This window comes from Papio anubis, chromosome 18 (assembly GCF_008728515.1).
Source record: "Papio anubis isolate 15944 chromosome 18, Panubis1.0, whole genome shotgun sequence".
Taxonomy (NCBI): Eukaryota; Metazoa; Chordata; class Mammalia; order Primates; family Cercopithecidae; genus Papio; species Papio anubis.
Window position 1 is genome coordinate 1,676,355 of NC_044993.1, and position 23,555 is coordinate 1,699,909.

The following is a 23,555-nucleotide window of genomic DNA, read 5'->3' on the forward strand; positions in this document are numbered from 1 at the left end:
ACTCCCCGGGCAGAGAAGTGGAAAGACGTGTGCCAGGGTGAGCTGGATGCAAGGCTGGCGTCTGGCACCACGAGCGTGGTGTGCCATCCCATCTTAAGGTGGAGGATGTTGGCGGGCGGACCAGGGCAGGCAGCTGCGATCACACTCACCCAAGGTATAAAAGGTACGTCCAGATTCCTGGACCCAGCCCTGCGGATCCTGACTTAGGACTGTTCAGAACATATGAAAACTGCCCCGGAGATTCTGGTGAGGAGGATGGACCTTTCAGGCTGGGGAGTGGTGAGGGACGGCTGGCCCTGCTCTCTGCCCAACTGAGGCTGTGGTAGCAGCATGTGCCCCGGTGATGTGTGGTCCCGGTGCCACCCTGCAGGGCTGCAGGTGCATGGCCGTGATCACGGCCTTTCCTCAGTGGTGCAGCCGCCGGGGGTGGGGTCAGGGCCTTGTGCACTTCCAGGTTTCCTCTGGAACATCCGGAGCAGGCGGCCTGGGCGGGTGAGGCCCTGTGAGTGACTCAGCAGGAGAGGGAGGGCCTGGCGGACCAGCTGTGCTTCCTGCCTCTGTCCCGTGTCTCCCACCCTCTTGGCCTCCAAGGACCCCAGCCCTGCTCTTGCCTTGGAAACCAACCCAGGCCAGGAGGTCAAGGGTTGTCCTCTGAGCCCTGGGGTCTTTAGGAGCTGATCGGCTGAGTGAGGGTCCTCCCTCCCCGGCCTTCTGCACAGGCAGACGCACAGATGTGCACTTTCCCAGCCCTGGACTAGGAGAGCCGCCCTCCTTCCAGGCCACAGGGAGGCCCGAGAGCTCCTGGGCCCTGCTTCCTCCTCTGCAAAGTTACCTGGCCACTCTCTTGGTCACCATGGAGATAAAATGGTCCAACAGAGGCAGTGGGCTGTGCAAAGAACAAACAGAAGCTTCATCTCTCCCTGTGCCAGGGTGAGCATCAGGCCAGAGTCCATCGAGGTGTTGTGTGCGTGTGTGGCCCGGCAGTGAGGGAGAAGACGGCGGTCCCCGCTTGCTGGGTCTGCAGCCAGTGCTGTCCATCCAGGTGCTGTATGCGTGTGTGGCCCGGCAGTGACGGAGAGGGCGGCAGCCCCTGCTTGCCGGGTCTGTGTGCGTGCGTGACCCAACGGTGACCCAACGGCGACGACCCAAAGGACGGTGGCCCCTGCTTTCTGGGTCTGGGGCCGGTGCCGTGCCAGCCCCTGCCCCAGGGACCTCAGAGGGCACCAACACTCTGACCACACAGAGCTCGTGCGCCTGTTTCACAGTGAGGACAACCAAGCCACACAACCTAAGGTGACTTGCCCTGGAGCCCTGGCCCTCAGGGGAGACCTTCCTGCCCCCGACTCTCACCAAAATCTAGTCTAGGGTCAGAGAGGAAAATCATGTCTCATTCAAAACTCCAGGTCAGATCGAGGAGGACACTTGCTCAGCATAATTACAGAGATGACAGTCCACACCAGCATTGTCTTACAGAGACAGTCCACGCCAGCATTGTCTTACAGAGAGAGTCCACACCAGCATTGTCTTACAGAGAGAGTCCACACCAGCATTGTCTTAATCACAGAGATGACAGTCCACACCAGCACTGTCTTCATTACAGAGGTGATAGTCCACACCAGCCCTGTCTTAATTACAGAGAGTCCACACCAGCACTGTCTTCATTACAGAGATGATAGTCCACACCAGCCCTGTCTTAATTACAGAGACAGTCCACACCAGCATCGTCTTAATTACAGAGATGATGGTCCACACCAGCACTGTCTTCATTACAGAGATGATGGTCCACACCAGCATCATCATAGTCACAGAGAGAGTCCACAACAGCATCGTCTTAATTACAGAGACAGTCCTCACCAGCATCGTCTTCATTACAGATATAGTGAAATAAGAGAGATATTCACTAGGATTGAACATTTTTTGGAGGGATGGACCGATGCAATTGGACTGCAGAAAGAATTACAAGTTCTAAAAATTGAAAAAGAGCAGAGAAAATGATCACCGTTGATAGTTGATATGATTACACATCTGGAAAACTCGAAAGAACAGAGCTCATGAAGATGATTGGTTAGATTAAGATATTCAAATATCAACAGCTTTCTCATATATAATTAGGTAGAAAATATAATGAGAGATCAAATTTACAACAGCAACAAAAAGATACCTAAGAAAAAACTTAGGAAATGTGCCTCGGCCACCTGAAAGGAACTTGGAGGCACAGCAGACGGACGCCAAAATGCCCGAATCAAGGGAAGACCCTAATACTGACCCTTACCCTGACCCTGAGCAGGAGCCATGATAATAACAAATATGTCAGTTATCCCTAGATCAGGCTGCAGAGTCAATCAGCTCCTCTTTCCTACACCAACAATTGTTTCTGGAACTAAGTAAGTTGAGTCTAAAGTTCATATGCAAAAATAAACATCCAGGCCATCCTAGAAGAATTCTGCAAGGGGATGGAGGCGAGGAGCCCATGGTGCACCAGCGTGGCTTGCAAAGCTACTGTAGTAAAAAGCAGTTTGGGGCCGGCATGCAGATGGGTGGACCTGTCAGTGGAACAAGGCAGATACGTTGACTGTGTTGTAAAGGCAGCATTTCAAACGAATGGTCTTGGCACAACTGGCTCGCCCACTAAACAAAGGAAAAATGGTGTCTCTCCCTCAGATCAAAGACTTAAGGGCAAAAAAAAAAAAGCGCTAGAAGAAATCATGAAAGACATTTCTAACAATATAATTTCAGCATGCGCAAGGCGTTTTGAAGAATGAATCAAAACACAGGAAGCTTAAAAGGAGGTGGGTATATGTGACCACATAAAATAAGTGTTTTAACGCTGACACAAATGAACAAAACACACACAGGCACACAAGCAAGTGAAGAATTGGGGAGAAATTTGGCAACTTATATGTCAGAAAAAGCGGATTAAAGAAACAACAAAAAGAGTAAGTTAAAGACCAACCCATCAAGAGACAAATGGGCAAATGGCCTGAGAAGCTGGTGCAAGAAAGTAAATCCCAGCGACCTATAACATGAGAACAGGCTGAGCCTCCTGGGAATTAGAACTACCATGCTGATAGGGTTTGGCTCTGTCCCCACCCAAATCTCATCTTGAATTGTAGCTCCCGTAATTCCCACATGTTGTGAGAGGGACCTGGTGGGAGATAATTGAATCATGGGGATGGTTTCTCCCATACTGTTCTCATGGTACTGAAAAGTCTAATGGGATCTGATGGGTTTATACAGGGAAACCCCTTTTGCTTGGTTCTCATTATCTCTTTGCCGGCCACCATGTAAGATGTGCCTTTGCTTTTCTTTCGTCTTCTGCCATGATTGTGAGGCCTCCCCAGCCATCTGGAACTGTGAGTTCATTAAACCTCTTTCCTTTATAAATTACCCAGTCTTGGGTATATCTTCATCAGCAGTGTGAGAACAGACTAATACAAGCAGCCAGTGAGATTTCACCATCAGGTGTTCCACCATCAGTCATTTGAAAGCACATGGCTTCAGGGCAGGCGGGGAAGAACAAGCACCAGGCCACATCATTGCAAGAATGCAAATCGATATGCCCTTGTTGGTGAACAACTTGGCCAACTCAATCCAAGTTTAAGACACATGACCCTGGGACCAGGTGTGGCCTCCCAGATATCTACCTGGCAGGTACTCACAGAGACTTCTACACTAGGACTATCTCTGCAACCCTGCAGGGACAGCCCTGAAACCACCAGACACCCCTGAGTCGGAGCCCAGCACAGTAAGTTATAGAATGACCCACTGACAGAGGGCAGGCCACCGTCCCTTACTTGCTGTTCTGAAGTCCCCACAAAAGTTCTTCTGGAACTTGCTTGGAAATTTGCAGTGAGACTGTTTATTTTCTTTGCTTCTCCATTCAGGATAAATATTCATGTTTCAGTACGGAAACAGTAATGGGCTTTCTTATGGGTTATTTCCCTGGATCCCGTGGGAGTGCTGTGTAAATGTGCATTACATTTCTAAAATCCCAAGTTCTGAAATAAAAAGCCTACTGAACTCCAGGGTTTGGATAAAAGCTTGGGGACCTGCAGTTTCAGCTTTAAAAAGAGTGAGGCCTCAGCCAGGCAGCCAAGGTCAATGTTCCCTGCGATGCGTCCTGTTGACGGTGTAGACCCCCGAGGGGATGTGGTGAGACAGGCACTTTGCCCCCAGGGTCTTCCTCCCAGTGATTCATCATCATAGTCTAACCATGAGAAAAACACTAGACAATCCCAATTGAGGGATGCTCCATAAAATACCCAGGCAGTCCTCCAAACTGTCAAGATCCTCAAAAACAAGGAGTCAGAGTGGAGCCGAAGGAGGCGTGATGAGGAAATGCCAGGTGGGATCTGGATGGGGTCCTGGGGCAGGAGGCGGCTGTGAGGGGTGCATGGGGAATGAGGATGGATCAGTGTTCATCAGTGACAATGAAGGCACTGCCTGAGGGTGAGATGTGGACAGCTGGGCGCAGGGCACATAGAAACTCTGTGCCATCTTCTCGATTTTTCAGTAAATCTAAAACTGCTCTTTTAAAAAGCCTATTAAAAATAAAAAGCAGTAGCCTGGCCAAAATGGTGAAACCCCATCTCTACTAAAAATATACAAATTAGTTGGGCTTGGTGGCACACACCTGTAATCCCTACTTAGGAGACTGAGGCAGGAGAATCGCTTGAACCCAGGAGGCAGAGGTTGCAGTGAGCCAAGATTGCGGTGGTGCTCTCCAGCCTGGGCGACAGAGCAAGACTCTGTCTCAAAAAGTAAATAAATAAAAATAAGAAAATAAAAAGAAGGACAAGGTACCGTCAAGGAACAAGATCCAAGACACAGGCTACAGAAAAGCAAAGGGGAAAGTACAGCTATCACTTGTGTGTGCAAACAGCTCCACAGAAGGGGCAGTACGCAGGGCTGTTAGATGTGTGACTTGGGAGATGTGACCAGAGCCCCAGCCACACCATTATTTCTGCCTTTCTTGACCACCCTAAAATTTAAGCAGTGGGATGCACTTCCTTGTGTCTTAGCCAACAGCTCCTACTCGCCAGCTCCCCAAGGAAATACTGCTTCCCTCCCCCAGCTTCTCCTGCCTCAGAGTTTGGGGTGGCAAGGAAGTCAGCAGGTGCCTGAAGCTGTGTCCTCTGTGTAATCTCCAGGTTCTGCAGAGATTTGCACCACTCAACACCCTCATGCCAGGCTATCCCATCTGATGACTCCTTCCCTCCCCGTTGGCTTCTCCCTGCCCCCACTGCACCACTGGAGGGCACCCCTGCTCCCCACGGCGCCCTCCCTCCCAGGCCACTCAGTGCACAGGAATCACACACCTGTTATGGCTCTTCTGATTCTAGGAAGGGTTTTACCACACGTGTGGGTCATAGACCTGACTCCTCAAAGCCACGCTGCCGTGGACAGTGGAGGGATCTGGCCTCTGGCAGGGGCAAGCCCTCAGGTTCCAGCTGACTCCGGCCACACGAGTTGTTTCTGCCTGAACAGAGTAGCCCTGATACTTTGTCATTTTGATCCCAGGGACAGGACAGAGGGGCTGGGGGGCCAGCATTTGAGGAGAGTGAACCACACTCACTGGCACTGAGAGGGCACCTCACAGGGCACTCCCCCCACCAGGTGTCCTGAACACCAAGAGGGCACTCTCCCCGCCAGGTGTCCTGAACACTGAGAGGGCACTCCCCCCGCCAGGTGTCCTGAACATAGTGCTCCTCCCAGCCCAGCTTGGAGGTGTCCCTGTAGGCCTGGCCACCACAGGTCACTGCTGTCCCACCCTCCTCAAATTGCCAGCACACCACCATGGAGCCCACTCCTCCAGGCTGACACACTTATGAGGCCTTCCTTCTTCCCCTGAAAGGTGGGCATCAGCCTGAGGGCCTCTGGGCAGCATGCACAGGGCAGGGTCTGGTGTGAGAGACTCACTAGGGGAAAACCTGTGAGAAAACTAGGGCAGGAGCCTGGGAGGTTGGGAGGAGGTCCAGTCGGGATGCGGGTCTGGGCCCTGGGTAGGAGAGAAGGAAGAAAGGAAGGTTGGGAGCCCTTTGCATAGTGGCTCAGCAGGGCCACTGGGGAGGCCTCAAGCCAAAGTCACCACCACCCAGGAACAGCTTGCCTAGGTGTCAGGCTGGCCTCGATGCAAATGTGGAGGTGAGCTCAGGGTGCAGAGGCTGTGCCGCTGGTCAGTCCTGCTCCCCACAATGGAAGGCCTGAGAGGCATGTTCTCTTGGCTCTGCAGACAGCACTCAGGAGGATGTCTGTCCAAATAGATGAGGAAAAACCTCCCAGTTTCTTTCTGGGGGACTCCTGAGAATCTACTGTGCTTTGCATCCCATGGAGCTCATGGAGGTGGGGTCTGCTCACTCTTCCAGCCCTCCCTCACCATGCTCAGTCTGTGGGCATCCTTCTGCTCCAGGCACCAGGAGTGCAGCAGTGAGGAAGAGAGGGAATCCTGCTCTAAGACATGGGCTCTGGTGGAAGAGGACTAGATTGCAATGCTGGGTGCTCTGCAGAGAACAGAGCATGGAGGGGCAGGCTGGGGGAGATGGGAAGAACTGGCCCTTTCATTTTAACTCATTATTGGTGAAAGATTCCCTAGGTCCTTAAAAACATCTCCCAAAGAATCATATGATTTTAAAATCTTATCCCTGAGTCAGTGCGATCCCAATCACAATCTCTTCTGGCTTTCTTGCCAAAATTGCCAAGCAGATCCTGAGATTCATATGGAAATGTAAGGGACTCAGAATAGCCAAAACAATCTTGAAAAAGAGCAAAGTTGGACTCACACGTCCCACTTTCAAAGCTGATGGCAAAAGTACAGAAGACGAGAGCTGGCATAAGCACAGATACGCAGAATGATGGAATGGACTGAGAATGAGGGCTGGAAATAAACCCTCACAGTTACAGTCTACTGATTTCCAACAAGGGCACCAAGGCAGTTCAACAGGGAAAGAATAATTTTTGCAACAGATGGTACTGGGCCTAGTGGATATCCATGTGCAAAAGAATGAGGTTAGACCCCTACCTCACACCATATACAACATGAACTCCAAAAGTAGCAGCAACCTGAATGTAAGAGCTGAAACCGTAACACTCTTAGAAGACAACATAGGAATACATCTTTGTGGCTTTGAGTTAGGCTATAATTTCTTACATATAACACCAAAAGCACAAATGACAAAAAAGAAAGTAGATAAAATTACTTTCTCAAAATTAAAACATTTGTGCTGCAAATAATACCATTAAGAAAGTGAAAAGGAAACCCAGAGAATAAGAGAAAACTTTTGCAAACCATATATCCAATAGGGAACCTGGCTGTAGAACACATAAATAACCTTGCAACAATAATAAAAAGACAAGAATCCAAGTAAAAATGGGGTGAAGGATCTGAGTAGATATTTCTCCGAAGAAGATACACAAATGGTCAGCAAGCACGTGAAAAGACACTGACATCATTAGTCATCAAGGAAAGGCAAATAAAAACCACAATGAGATGCCACTTCACACCCAGGAGCTTGGCTGTCATCAAAAAGACAGACAATAACAGGTGTTGATGAGAGTAGGGAGAATTTGAAACCCTCCCACACTGCCCATGGGAATGTGAGATGTGGCAGCCTCTTTGGAAAACAGTTTGACCAGTCCTCTTGGAATGTTAACTGTACAGTGACTGTACAACCAGCAATGCTGCTTGTAGCTGGGGACTCTAAAGAAATGGAAACCTTTGTTCACATAAAAACGGGTACACAAATGTTCATTATTCACAATAGCCAAAAAGTGGAAACAGCCCAAACTTCCATCAGTGGAAGAACGGATAAACAAAATGTGGTCTATCTACTCAGCGGAATGTTCTTCAGCCACAGAAGGAATGAAGTGTTGACACACACCCCAGTGTGGGGGACCTTGAAAACGTCGTGCTGAGTAAAAGACACCAGCTTCAAAGGGCCATGTGTGGTATGATCCCATTTCTATGAAATGCCCAGAACAGGGAAACCTGTGGAGGCAGAAAGCGGATTGGCGGTTGCCAGGGACTGGGGTAGAAGTATGGGGGAGGAACAAGGCTGATAATAAGGGGCCTGGAGTTTCTTTCTGGAGTGATAAAAGTGTTTTGGAATTAGATAATGATGATGGTTGCACAATTCTGTGAATTCATGAAAAACCACTGAATTGTACAGTTTAAAAGAGTGACTTTTATGGTATATGAATTATATCTAAATACAGATGTCACTAAAAAAACTCACTGTTTTTTACCAGTTCCCTACCATCTGATGGAAGCGGGGAAAGGGAAGGAGATGGAATAAAGCCAAAGCCTGTCTGTCAAAGCTCATTTCTGGAGCAAGGACCCCGGTGCTGGTCAGGGTCCTGGGTTGCCCTGTCCACACCTGGCCTGGAGGCGTCTGAGCTGCGTTCCAGCAGCGTCAAGCAATGCCGGGCAGTTGTGGGGCTTCAGGCTGTTGGTGCTGGCGGACCCAGCGCTGTGTGGACCACACCCCACCACCCTCTCGGTGCAGGTGACACCCGCACCTTCCTGAGGGCTTCCCACTCAACAGGCGCTCTGCAGCTCAGCTTCCCCGAGCCTCCCAGGGTGTCACACAGGCTAAGCAGGCTGCTGTGTGTTAAACCCACCTGGTATCCACACACCTACAGAGAACAACTGAACAGTGACAGGTTAGTACGAGAGCCCCAGCCCTTGCACAGGAGGCAGAGGCAGGGCACATCCCTCAGCTCCTTGAGTTCCCTTACTGACAAGGAGATGCAGACAGCACCTGCCATGCAGGAGTGTGTGGACACGAGAGCAAGGGGTGCCTAGACGGTGCTGGCGGCACAGCCTGGTGCCTGGCACACTGTGGGCTCCTGACATCATTAGTAAACCGTGGACAGGAGGCTGCTTCTGAACCTCTTGTCATTGGAAGCCCCTGCCTTGTGCCTTCCTTAAGCCCACAACACACCTGTTGGGAACTACCAGCTTTGGCATCTCCAGGCCTTTCTGCAGTGCAGTCAGACCAGGTGTCTACATTCACACCCACATGGGTATGGCTGCATGGGGTGTGAGGGTGTGTACATGTACACATGTGTGTAAGGACATGTGTATATGTGGGTTTACGTGACAGTGTGTGTGAGTGCATGAGAAGATGGGTGTGCATGAGAGTGTGCTGGGGATGTGTGGGAGTGTGTATGTGAACATGGATGCATGAGTGTGCATCTGTGTCTGGGCATGTACATGAGTGGTGAGTGTGCGTGCATGTGTATATGTGTGCATGTGAATGTGCATTTGAATGTGCATATGTGTGTTTGCATGTGTGTATGAGCATGCATGTGTGAGTGTGCAGGTGTGTATGCAGGTATGTGAGTATGCATGTACGGGCATACATGTGCCTGTGAGCATGTGTGTGCACATGTGTGAGGGTGTTTGTGCCTTGAGCGTGCACATGTGTGAGGGTGTGCATGCGCGTGTGCCTGTGAGTGTGCACGGGCACGTGTGTGAGGGTGTGTGTGCATGCCTGTGAACATGTTCACTCATGTGTGTGAGGGCGTGCACTCACATTTCCTGCACATGTAGACATCCCTTTGGTGTGGCCTGCCCCATGTCAGGCATGGACATCAGGCCTCAGAAGGACTTTTCGTGGGAGTCTCTGCACCAGGACGTCACTCCTGCTGATGCCCACCACTGCATTCGCTCTGTGTGGATTTCAGAGACTGCCCTGTCTCCAGCTTGGCCTCTGCTGCTCTGACTTCCAGTAGGCTCCTGAATTATCCAGTGGCTTGGGGAGGGGGATTCCAGATGGAACTTGGGTGTGGCTTTAAGAGGATTCAGAGCTTCAGATAAGGGAGCCCAAAGCCACTGTCCAAAGCCTTGCAGGGGAAGTGAGTCCACTGGCCTCCAGGGCACAGGCAGCACCTGAGTCCCTTGCTTCGGTGAACAATGTGTTATTACACTGCCTCCTTAGCCAGATGAGACAATACAAATTCCTCAAAGCAGCAGTCAAAAGCTATAATCTGATTTTGCAACATCCAGGAGCAGATGCTCCTTGGGAGGAATAAAACACGAAGATGATGGGGGAAGGAATGCGTTGGGTTTGTGTTTGCCTTTTCATGCTCCTGGCTTCCAAACACTTGAGGTTGAAGCATGCCACAGAGAGCAGAAGCAGCTGGGTGAAGCCCTGGACAGGCACATTCCTGAGCTGAGTCGGGTGGATATGGGAACATGCTGGCCCCCTTGCTCACCGGGCGACTGGGTGAGTCTGTCGCCAAAAGTCAAAATGCCCTCCCCGCAGCTCTCTCCGCTCTTGGAGAGGGAGGTCTGGATGGAGGCCCAGCCCCTCCAGATTCCTCTGTCCTGGCCCTTCTCAGTTTCCCATCTTCAGACAGTTCCAGGCTGTTGTACTGGCCGTGCAGACTCGCCTGCAACAGGGTGGGAGGAGCCCACAGTGCGATGGGGACGTGTGTGCATTCCATCGCCCTGGTGTCACTGGTGTGGGAGGCCGGGCTGCAGCGCTGGGCCGTCGGGGCATCCGTGACCTCCCAGATAAGATAAAGGGCTGTGAAGCCACGGTCTCCCTTCCCAAGCCTCTCCCCAGTCCTAGGATGAGCTTTCCAGAGGGGTCCTATGCGAAGGTTGCAAACTGCTTGCAAAGGCCAGCAAGTCCTCCTCCCAGAACAAGCCTCCTCTGAGCACGCTCTGGTCTACGTAACAGCCCAGGAGCTGCAGAGTTGCCCCATTACCTCTGGAAAGCTGCCTCACTTCTCAGCAGCTCCTTGCAAAAGGACCTCTTCAAGAGGAAGCAGGAGCAGCCCCCAGCCTCATCAGCAACCTTCATTAAGAGCGATGTGTGGCACCGAGTGAGTGTGTGGCACTGAGTGAGTGTGGCCTGTGTGGGTGCTTTGTATCACGTCTCTTTAGTCTGCACAACCTCCTGGTGAGAGGAAGACAGCTCTCACTCCCATTCTGCAGATGAGGAGCCCGCCGGTTAGCAGGCAGTTTCAGGATTTCATGGGGGAGTCAAGCATGTTCTGAAGAGGGTGCTGGGCCTGCCTGTAAGAGGCTCATGGCTTGGCTGGGAGGACAAGGTAAGAAGGGAGTGGAGGCACCTCCAGAGCCGTCAGCCCTGCTGGAAGGTGGAGGTGGAGCTGGACCCCATGCCCTTGGGAGGGCTTCTCCAACTCTGCGGTTCTGAGATTTTCTTCTGGGATGCCTCCAAGAAGCATGAGTAGAATGTTCCTCCCGGCAGTGGAGTTCCATGGGAGCCAGGGCCAGGTGCGGCTGCAGGCTGGGGTGGGCCCTAGGAGGGGCTGAGGGGCTCTGGAAAGCTGGACACAAGGAAGTAGGCAGGGATCCTGGCTGGAAAGGCCCAGTGGAGAGAACAGCACCGGCGAGGGTGCAGAGCAGAAAGCACACGTGTCCATGTACCCAGCCAGTGGGGCTCAGGAGAACTTATGTGATGGTGCCTGGGATGAAGGGAACTGTTGCCTTGATTTCACTTTAATTAACTAATAAATGATCACCGTGGCCAGTGGCTGCACGCTGGAGGATGCAGCTCTGGACTGCTCTGACAATGACAGGCTGCAAACACCAAATCCCCAGACACAACTTCACACTTTCCTATCAGACACAACTTCACACTTTCCTATCAGGCCCAGAGCTCACAGCACAGATTGACAGACAGACAGACACCAGGGGAGCAGGGAATCTGCCCTTCAGCCGTCAGATTGGAGTTCAACCCTGAAGGACCCACCCTCTGAAAGGCAAATGCGGCACATTCTGGCCCTGGGGACAGGAGTGTTCAGGGGCCTGCAGGAGGATAGCACTGCTGAGTTCCACACCCTTCTCACATCTGTTTTTCTGCAGTGTCTGGGATTGCCAAGCCTCCCCTTTTCGGCAGCCCCACAGCCGCCCAGGGCAGGGGGGTTCTGTAGTGGAGGCCCCACCCTGGCCCCTACAGCACGTTGCTGAACTGGGAAGTAGATGAGAGTGAGGGGAGGGCAGAGACCTGAGGTTCCTGGAAAGCAGACAGAGGCAGGGCCCTACGGAGCAGCCAGCGGGGACAGGGGCCTCGGAGTCCAAGCAGAAAGTGAGCCTCCAGCAGGGAGCGGACGCTGTTCCTTCCTCCCAATGTCTGTTCACTCCTGCCCAGCATCTGTGGAGTGCCTCTGTACACACAGCCTGACCCCGTGTATCTCCACTGCCAGGGCGATGGAGAACCTTCCTCAACCACAGGCCCAGGCGAGCCCAAGCAGCTGTGAGCCCAGGGAGGTGGCCGGAACACATTCTCCTTTTAATGGAAAAGCCGAGGAACGGAGTGCTGGAAGTCAGGCAGGGTGGGCCGCGCTTCCCGGGCCAAAGGAAGCAGCCACTGAAACAGATTTTTAAGACACACAGAGCACCACATATAAATATATCTGCTCTTAAAAAAAGGAACGAATTTTATCTTGAGAGAGACTCCACTGGCCAGACTCAGACATGAAGTATTTTTACCTTTAATATCATTCGGGCGCATGTGGAATTGTTTCATAAGAGGCTGACTCCCGGCACTCCGACAGCAGCGGGGACAGGACGTCAGACTGCAGGTGCCCACCACCCCTGCGGCTCCTGCCTCCTCCCGGTGTCGGTCACCACCCGAGTCTCCCACTACCCAGAGAGAACAGGGCCGCGGTCCTGACTGAGCGCCCAGCTGTTCTCAGCAGCATCTGCTCTGCACAGGGTTGCCTGGAAACAAACTGCCCGAGAGCCAGGCTCAGCCCTGCTGTGGTGGAGCTCGGGGCTTCCCTGAGCCTCAGGTTCCCTGTCTTTACAGTGAGCACAACAATGTATATGTAACAAGGTTTGCGGGAGGAGGGCCCTGCAGCTGCTGGTGAACTAGGAATCGGTTAACGGTCATCAGGACTGTCGCCCTTATAGTTACCCCTCCTGCCTGCAGCCTGGGATGCTGAGCCCTGAGCGGGAATCTGAGGAGGGGGCTCGGGGGGCAGGGGCAGAAAGTTGAGGCCTGTTTCTCAGTAACCCACAAAAAGGATGTGCACAGAGACAGAAGGGACAAGAGAGCTGGGCAGAGACAAAGCCGGCCCGGCCCCACACCAGTGGTACCCACAGAGACAGCATCTCATGACCACTCCCGGCAGGCTCCTCAACAGCTCCTGGGCATTCCCGGTTGTGGCTACAAACGGGGACCTGCCAAAATGCTCAGGAGATGCCTGTCTCCCCTACCCGCCTGACGGTGCCCTGGAGAGGCTGTTTGGGTGAGCCTCTGCCTCTCCATCCCACTGTTCACTGAGTGCAAGAGAGAGTTATCTTCCAAATAATCATCCCTTAGGAAAGCGTGGCCACTGTGCGTCAGAGTTATCTTCCATCCTCTCACACACAAAGCATGTTCCCAGTGGCTTTGGTTCTTTTCTTTTCTTTTTCTTTCTTTCTTTTCTTTCTTTTTTTTTTTTTTTGAGACAGTCTTGCTCTGTCGCCCAGGCTGGAGTGCAGTGGCATGATCTCAGTCCACTGCAACCTCTGCCTCACAGGTTCAATGGATTCTCCTGCCTCAGCCTCCCGAGTAGCTGGGATTACAGGTGCCCGCCACCACGATTGGCTAATTTGTATATTTTTAGTAGAGATGGGGTCTCACCATGTTGGCCAGGCTGATCTCCAACGCCTGACCTCAGGTGATCCGCCCGCCTCGGCCTCCCAAAGTGCTGGGATCACAGGTGTGAGCCACCACACCCGGCCTCTAACAGCTTAGCTCTGAGAAAGGGCTCTTGTGTGACAACCAGCTTGGAAGGGGCTGGAGTCATCACGGAGCTTCCCAGGGGCTGGGTGGGTGAAGAAGGCGGCCCATTCGCGACTCACTTGTTCATTATTCCAAGAGGAATCATGTGCTCTATGTGAGTGTTAGATACAAGGGTATGCCAACCTCTGAGGCTCCCTTTGGATACGAGAAATGAAGCCACCAAGAAAAGCGCTCCCTGATGCTGGGTGGTGGGTTTCTGGCTTAGGATAGACGATGGCAGCACCGAGCATGGAGCCTGTGGGCAATGCCGGAGCCCTGAGGGACGCCGCACCCGCCCCACACAGGTTTTCACTCCGGAGAGGAAGGAAGGATGGCGTATGTCCGAGGACCTGGACTGAAGATGAAAAGACAGTGCAGGGTGACAGGCTCAGAGGGGAGGAGGCTGACTCTGAACCTGGGTCTCCCAGCTGTAAATCCAGCCTCCGTCCGTGGCCACCTCCCACCCTCACCACCCGGGCAGGACTGTTGTGAACTGCAGTGGTCGTGCCTCCAGACACCCAGCGGCTCTGGTTGTAGAATCAGCTTTGTCGAAATCAAAGTGACTTTGAGCAAGAGAAGATGCCCCACTGCAGAGTTGGGAGAAATTCCAGTTTCTTTTTCCCAGGTCAGGCAATCAAGGGACAATGGTGTGAGCCGGTCAGGCCGAGCAGGGCTCTTCTCCCGTTCCTTCCTCATCCGCGAATGCCATTGCGTCCCCCAGCCACGCCATGCGGTGCCAACATCACAGCAGGCTCCCCGGGGAAAGACCTGGCAGAGGGGCCATGGTGATGCCACCACACAAAGAAAAGGTCGTCCTCAAACAAGCGCCCTGCAACGCTGCCATTGTACTGGGGCAGTGCTGGCCTCAGAGGGAAACTCTAGCCAGAGTGGCTGGAACCCCCATGGAGAAGTCCATCCTGCTCAGGGCCCGGCACCTCATGGGCGTGAGTCCCCTGTCTCGTCCAGGGAAGTGGATGAGAGCCAGTGGGGCCCCTGTGGCAGAGGCAGAGCCCACCCAAATCCCTGAAGACCTCCTAGCTCATCTGGGTGGGGCAGGGATTGGCACCCAGCTATCGTGGAATCACAGGGACCTGACCCCCAGTCACCACCCCAGAACAGAGACTGTTACCATCCACACCGCACTGCAAAGCTTCCCTGGGTTCAGCTACGACTCCCAGAAGCCACAGCCCCATGCCTCAAGATGAGCCCTTGTTAGATCATCAAAGCTGTGATGCTTCCTGTCTGTGGCTCCTGGAGCGGCCTAGCTAGTTCCCTGTTACTTGGTTCCCTCCTGCAAGGACCAGTGCTGCTGGCACCTGGAGCCCCCTGCCCTCCGGGCTCTCTGAAGCCCTCTCCTGCCTCAAGCTGCCTCCCGCAGGAAGCCCTCCCTGGCCCCCGGTGGCTTACAGGGCTTTCTCCTGACCTCCACCCTACACTCATCTGTGTGGGGCTCTGGAGGGCTGGCCTAGGTTCCCCGGGCAAGTGTCTGCTGTGTGTCTGCTCCCCCAGCTCTCAGGGAGCTCGCCGCCAGAGCTTCTGTGAGGGGATTTTACACAGAAGAGGGATCACCCCTCAGAGGGGAAAATGGGGCCAGCAGGGTGGACCCTACAGGGATGTGGATTTTGGCTTCAAAGATGGAAGGAATTTCTAGCAGACCTATCTATTTAAGGATGGAATGCACGCCTGCTTGCTCCTGTCTCGGGAGGTGCCCGTGGGATCTGGAGAGCCAGTGAGGAGTGGGGAGAGGAAGGTGGGAGCTCTGACCTTCCAGAACATTGCCTCCCTCTGTGTACCGGGGCCAAATATCTCTGGCACACGACCAAGAACTCAGAAATGTTTAAATCTGAAATATTTTAATAGTAAGAATCAGCAGCAGCTCCATGTCCTCTCCACGCCTCATGAGACTTTCCTAATACGAAAAGCTAAAAACAATTGTAGACATTTTGAGTTTCGCCTTCCAGGGTCTCAGCCTGGGCTGTCTGGACTGGTGGCTGCCACCAGCCTTGCCCCAAATGGAACAGGCTTCTCTTGGAACTCGGTGAACAAGCAGCAACTTGGTGGCACTGGTGCCGCGTGCGGCGTCCGCCCTTTCCCAGAGGCTCCCTTGTGCACAGCTCCGAGAGGTGGAAGGAGCCCCCAGCAGACATGCTCGAGGCATATCTGGCCCAGGAAGCCCCGACCAGGGGCGCTGCTGACTATGGGAGTGGACAACACAGCCCAGAGGCCTCTTCTCCAAAGCCACTGACGAAAGACGCCTCGGACCGAGCCTGGTGCCCCCAGACCCCACCTCTCCCCACGGGCTGTGGCGGGGGGTGGGGGACTGTCAAGAGGATGTCAGGGTTACATCTCCAATTGTGGTCTTAAGGCCCTTGTGCCATTTACAAACTGAAAAGATGAAGAAGGACTTGATTTGTGGTGACAAGCCCCATGGGACAATTGCAGGAATCGACTCGCCATGCTCATAACATAAAGATACTGGGGAACACCTTTGGGGAACCTTCTTCCTCAAGCTGGCAGCACAGGCTAACAGGGGCAGCTGTTACCTCAAAGGGACCTGGGGATAAAAGCCACACCGGCACCTGTAGTGGCCTCAATCATGTCTCCTAAAGAGGTCAGGTCCTAATCCTTGGACCCTGCAAATGTGTCCTTGTTTGGAGAAAGGGCCAATGACTAAATGAAGGTTCTGGAGACAAGATGATCCTGGACCACCTGGGTGGGCCCTGAATGCAATCACAGATGTCCTCATAAGAGGGAGGCGGACGGAGCTCCATTCTAGAGAGAAGAGAGTGTGCAGGGACGGAGCAGAGAGAGATGAAGATGCCAGCCCTGGAGACTGGAGTGAGCCGCAGGAGGTCAGGCACGCAGGGCTCACAGCAACAGCTTCCGTTTCCCACCTGCTGTGTGCTGTGGGCCATGAGAGACCCAGCAGCAGTGAGGCAGGCTGGCCACTTCCAGGCCACGTGTGGGCAGATGCAGGTGCTTTGCAGGTGAGCCTATGACAGAGTGCAAAAAAACAGAAAAAGTGCATGGAGAGAAGTGCTGAGGAGAGCGGACGTGGAGGGCGGCTGAGCCTTGTCACGCACGCACCCGTCTTCGAGTCATCCCTGGCAGGACCCTGCTGAGCAACGGAACCTCTTTGATTGTACCTGAAGCCACCACCCCCCCCATTAACTTTGTGGCCATGAGCACAGCTGAGGGACCACTCAGACGCCTGCCCCGTCCCAATCTCCGATCGCCACTAAACCACCTCTGAGCTGCATGGTGCTGGGCTGGACAGAATGCAGGTTTCGAGGCTAGAGCTGAAAGCAGACCCTGTGTGGTGACACTGTTTCGGTGCCTGCCGCCGGCTGCTTACTGGATGTCTGCTCCAGATCTCTCCCGGAGAAATGGCTTTTCCAGCGTTTGGGAGACGAGGACCCGCCGAGTGACAGTTTGAATGTGTTGCTCAGTGCCCGACATCCGACATCAGTCTGGGTGGCTTCTGATCCAGCCTGCACCGAAATGGCCCTGCTTCAAAACAGCTGCATCCAATGTGCCGCACCAGGGCTGTCCTTCTGCCTGGTGTGCCTGTCCCTCCCCTCTGTGGGGTGTGGGTGCGTGAGCGTGTGTGCGGTGTGTGAGCATGTGAGTGTGCACAGCCATGTGAGTGTGTGAGCATGGGTGAGTGTGCGTGTGTGTGCGTGTGTGCACCTGTGTGTATGTGTGTGTGGGTGGGTGGAGCATGGGCAAATGTGCATGAGAATGTGTGTGAGCATGGGTGTGCACGTGAGTGTGCACAAGTGTGCGTGAGTGTGAGCATGTCTGAGTGTGCATGTATGTGTGCGTGCATATTTGAGTGTGATCATGTCTGTGCATGTATGTGTGTGTGCATATGCACACCTGTGTGTGAGCACATGAGTGTGAATATATGTGTGTATGTGCACCTGTGTGTGTGTGGGAGGAGGGTGAGCATGTCTGTGAGTGTGCATGTATGTGTGTGAGTATGGGTGTGCATGTATGTGTCTGTATGCACCTGTGTACGTGTGCGTGAGCGCGTGTGTGTGTGTGTGTGTGTGTGTCATTCCTCCACCCCCACGCAGCTGGAACCTGTTCCGCCCACTTTGCCATCCCCACTGGGGACAGGAGCTGGGATCCTACAAGGATGTCCCCGCCAGGCTGGCCCCTTCCCAGGCGTCTGGAGTCTGGACACAGAAGCCCCACCCCATGGCCTTGGGGTTGTTGCAATACATCAGGGTCTGCGAGGGCCACTGGGGGAAATTCCTGCGGCAGGAAGGGATCCGCAAAGGAGGGGGCCCTGCAAAGGCGCGGCTGGGCGGCTCGCTTCCGCCCTTCGGAGGCAATATCCTCTGCAGAGCCGAGAGCCCGAGGGGGGACGCTTATCAAAGCCAGGCGCTGCCCCAGGGACGGAGCGACATCCAAGCCCTTTCTCTATTCACAGTAAATCTCATGGGGGCCGAGGGGCCAGCTGCCTTCCATATTTCTGGGGCAACAGAACGCAGGTTGAGACCTCAGGCATGTGTTATCTGTGTTGATGAGAGTGTCTGTCATTCCACGCAGAGGGCAGACGGTGCTCCCAGTACATCTTCACCAGATCTGTTCCAAAGAGAGGGACCTTCTAGAACTCGGCCATCCTCGCACTGCTAAGCATAGTGATGGGTGAACGGCTTGGTCCTGCCCAGCATCTCCGGGGTGCCTGGCCCTTGTGCATCCTGTGTGCACCGAGTACAGGCTGCAGTATGAATGTGTACGGTTGTACAACTCAATGACAGATCAGTGCTTTTGGGTAGCCCTCTAATCAAATCAAAACCCATGAACACCAGAACGGTCACAACCCAACTCCTCAGCAGGGGCTCAGCTAAAGCTGTTGACGTCCTCCCCAGACCCTGAGCCCTGCCACGTCCTGGGGGCCCGAGAGGCTCTTGGTCGTTGTGCCATGGATGCCCCCACAGCACAGGCCGTGCTTGGTGTAAATCATTCTTCGGTTATTACAGAGACCTGGCATTTACCCTTAAAAACTCATCCCGGTCTTCTCTCCGACGGCCCTGGCATTACGAGGGCTGTGTGGGCACTTCCTCGGTGCACTCATTTCTTCACGCCTTGCTCTTCCATTTCATCGGCTGCATTTGCTCAGCCACAGTCTACAAAGACAGCAGAGACCCAGGCTTTCAGCGGCTTCCCGGTCGTGGGAAGCGAGCAGGTGTGTTGGTTTTTCGTGCTTGGACTCAAGGATACTCAGGGTTAAAGTGGCAATTTCCACGTGGAAAAAGCTCCTCAGATGAGATGGCCTCTTCCTTCAAAGAATGAGTAGCTCTTAATGCAGGGTTGTATTTTCTTGCCTGTGTCTTTGAGTAGCCTGGGAGCTCAGACGGCAGGGGGCAGGAACCCAGCAAAGTGCCAGGTGGATTTGAACAAGGGGGTTTGCACAATGATGTGGAAGGCCAAGTTTATGCGCCCTAAGCCACTAAGGAGACAGTAAGACAGCACTAGTTAGGCATTTGTGGAAGGAAGTAAGGAAGGAGCGGGTGCTTAGACAGCGTCTTAGGAGTGCACAGGGCAGGAGGTAGGACAGTGTGAGCCTGCCTTGGGCAGTGGATTGGCATGGCAGCACGCCGGTTCTGCACAGTTGGTTCTGATTGGCATCTTGGTCTAAAGACAGTTTCAGCTGATCTTTCTCGCTGGTCCCATGTGTTTCTGCCACAAGCAACTTTTGGCCACAAAGGAATTTGGGCCAGAGCTTTCCTGGGTGACCACGGGAAGATACCCCTCATATCCAACAAAGGCCACTGACTCCTCCCTTGAGGCTCTAGGGGCTCTGGGGGAGACCCCATGCACAGTCTGGGCACTCGGAGCTGGGCAGAGAGCATGCAGATGCTTATCGTGGTTCAGAGTAAAGCCCGCCTCGTGGCCTTCACACTGTTCCCTCCACCTGTGCCACCTGAACCCCACTTAGCCTGCTTGTGCCTTAGGAGAGAGAACGAAGGCTCAGAGAAACCTTTCTCGATCACTTACCCATAGCCCCCTCCATGCCCCACAATTCCCACCCACAGTCCCAGTCCTCACGCACCCACGCACCCATCCTAATTGGACACTGTAGACTTATTTGAAGGTTAATTATCTATTTAATGCTGGTCTCCTTATGGGATCACAGAAGGGGTCTCAGAAGAGGTGATATTAAGGTTCAGAAGGAAAAAACACCCCCCAATGAAGCTTTGAAGGGAGTATTCTACGAAGAAGAAATGGCCAGTACAGACCCCTTCAGGTGGAAGAACTTTCTAGACAAAGCACAGAATCTTGGCAGGTGATGGATCATCATTTCCCTTTCCATTTAGTAAATAAGTCCACCCACCCATCTACCTACCTACCCATCAATTCACCCATCTACTCACCCACTCATTCATCCATCCACCTATCCATCCATCCACCACGTACTGATTTAACCATCCATCCACCTATCCATCCATCCACCTTGTACTGATTTAACCATCCATCCATCCATCCATCCATCCATCCATCCATCCATCCATCCATCCACCCATCCGTCCACTCACCCACATGTCCACCCATTCATCTACCCATCTTCCTGTCCATCTACCCATTCATCCATTCATCCACCCATCCACCTATACACCTATCCATCCGTCTACCCATCCATTCATCCATCCATCCACCCATACATTCATCCACTTGTCTACCTATTGATCCATCAATCAGTCTATCCATCCATCCATTCATGCACCCACCATCCACAGGCCTCAGTCAATTCAGGAGAATAGAAGGGAAGTGAATTTATGTCTCTGGCTGCTGGTAGAGGCCTTGCTATTGATCTCAATCTTTCTGTGTGAAGGATGAGGAAGACCCCAGGGCCTCCCCACGGGCATTTAGATGGAAACTGTCAGGATTGTGCTCCTCAGAGAGGCTGTCTAGTGGACCAGTGTCAGACAAAGGATCCAGACAGGGGGATTTAAAGATCCTGGTGAGCTGGATGGAAATCAAATTCTGTTAGAGTTTTTTTTTTTTGATAACACAGGGTGGAGACAGCTAACATATGGGGAAAGTGACTCAGGGCAGAGTCTGGAGAGCCTACAAGTGAGCAAGTAGTGAGCACAGTTTGCCCAGAGCAGGAGGCGCTTCACAATGGGCAGACTTTTCCAGCCAAGGCCACCGAGGCCTGACTGGCCGCCATCACCCCAGAAGATTCCAGCTCCAAATTCCAGCCCACCCACCCGACTTAGCTGTATGAGGCTTCACTCGACCCATTTTCTGGCCCTTCCCCACGTGCATCACACTTGTCACCACAATGCTTTCCATTGAAGCATCTTCACATGTGTTGGTCTCCAGACCCCACTGCAGCCCTAGTGAGGTGGGTTTATCAGTCCCTTTTCACAGATGGGAGGATTGAGGTCTACAGATGCGAAATTACTGGTCTGGGATTACAACAGGGACTCACACTCAGGCCCTGCTACCCAATGTCCTGGCTCCTGTGGCCTTGGCTCACCTGGGCCACCCTGCCCCAGTTGGAAATGCATGGTCCTCGCTCCTGGGGACCCAAGCATCGGCTGCTGTCTGGTCAAGGCTCCCACTGGGACCACGCACACCAGGCCACTCGGTGCCATGCAGCACCCGCCCACCGCAGGTGACTCCAGGGCCCCTTCCAGCACCCCCTCTGCCTCTGGATGTCCCCTTTGCTCCATTCTCCAGGCCCCACATGGCATCCCCCTTGCCCTTAGTTGTGACCCCCAACCCAGATCCACTTCATGTTCTCCAAACTCCTGGGACCTGACACCAAAGCCTCGGTCCCCAAAGCTGTCCTACCCCAGAATATGTGCCTCATACCTTCGGCTCCAGCCCCTTCCCTGGGCAGCCAGCAGCCATCAAGGCTGAGCCCCAGAGGCCCTGCTTGCTTAGAAGGAAGGACACAAAACAGAAGGGTCTGAAGGCACCACATCAGCTCATCAGGGAAGACGGGCCTGGATGGTTCTTCTCTCCCCAGAAGGGAAACTGAGGGCCAGGAGGGCTTAATGGCATTCCCAGGACACCCAGACGCAGGGAGGATCCAATATGGTGACTCCATTTCCTTTCTGCTGATTTTCACTGAGACCACCAGCAGCCATAAGAAGTGGCTTCTGCACGGGGCTCCCTCAGGTCAAGGGCTGTGAAGGGAGGCGTCTGCATGGGGTGTAAGATGGATACACAAGTGGCAGAGTCTCTAACCAGGGAGGTAAGTCCAGTTCCTGACTGTTCCTTATTACCTGGGAGACATCAGGCAAGCTACGTGCTGAGCCCTGGTGTCTTCATCTCTAAAACGAGATGATGGCTGCCTGATGTGAAGAGATAAGGCTCTGCCTCCCCGAGAGCAGGACTTGGCGAAGGACATAAGTTTATGAACGTATTTTATTGAGGGGAAAGTGGGCTGAGAGCCTAAAGCTGCTTTCAGGTCTGCTAGCTCAGGATTCTGATCAAAATTCAGCAAGTGTCCTTCATGCATCAAACGTGTGTGTGCAGTGGGGAGCAATGTACGGCAGCTGAGCCCCTGGAGTCCCCACTGGGCGGACGCCAGGCTCCTACAGCAAAGTCTGAACAGGAAGCTCATTGTTTCCACCCACTGGTGCTTCTGGAGAAATCTCAGGGTCTGGGTGGGTCCGAGGAGCCAAGCGGGGAGTGGGGAGCCCGGACTGCCCTGTCTGTGTGGGTTAGCATCCCTTGGCCTGCTTGGCTCCAGGTGTGTCTCCCAGAGAGAAGCAGAGGTGCTGGACGGACACACACCTGGAACCCATCCAGTCTTTCAACGAGACTTCCCAGATGCCCCACATGGCAGGAGCTGCCCTGGACATCAGGCAGAGAGCACAGGCCAAGGCTGAGCCGTTCCAATCTGGTTTCGCAGGGAAACATGGGGTTAAGCCCACACAGGAATGGCAGGCAGAGGGATCCCTGGAAAGATGCTGTCCTGAAGGTTGGGGTGGCCTGATGTCCACTAGGTCATGTGCAATCAGGGTCATCAACAGGTGGGCACCTCCTAGATATGACTTCATTCACTCATTCGTTCAGCAGACACGTATTGAAAACCTCCAGCGTGTGCCACTGTGGCGACCACAAAATTGGGCAGGACCAGACTGGGTGGAGCTTTGGCTGTAGTTGAGGTTGGGGGTGGTGGGGATGAATAGATGGGATCCAATATCAGTAATTCTACTTAATGCAGAATGCTTGGCACTAGGATGGTTCAGACTCTCAACATTTATTTACATAGAATTGTATATAAAAGAATAGAACCTCAGATAGAACTTTCAGGAATGCCTCAGAAAGGGAGAAACTAACATCTTGAATTGTGTGAACCTGAACATGGCTCTGAGTTGTCATGGCCCAACTGTGACAGGCATAACAGATCTGCTTAAGGAGGGGACGTCACCTGCCATGCTGGAAACAGACTTCCGAAAGGCTCCCAACACCCACTCCTTTTCTGCCAAAAACCTCTCTTTTTCTGTCCCTTTATGGAAGCAGCTTATGAGGAAGTGGGAAGTCCAAGAGACAACTTTGAGATCAAGGGCACAGGAAATTTTGCCTTTCATCTGAAAGTCCATCAGCTGCACAGGAAATCCGCAGCCAGGCAGATGCCGCGACAGTGGCGAGTGTACATATTAGCTCCTGCTGGCGTGCTAAGCCACGGTGCATGGCTCCCGGCACTGCTCTCAGATGGGACTGTGCTACAGACAGCTCACCCACAATGTCCATCGCTGCTGTATGAGCTCTGAGGGAGCGACTCACAGTTGTGACTTGGGAACAAACATCTTTCCCAAGTAGTGCCCAGACAGAGCCTGT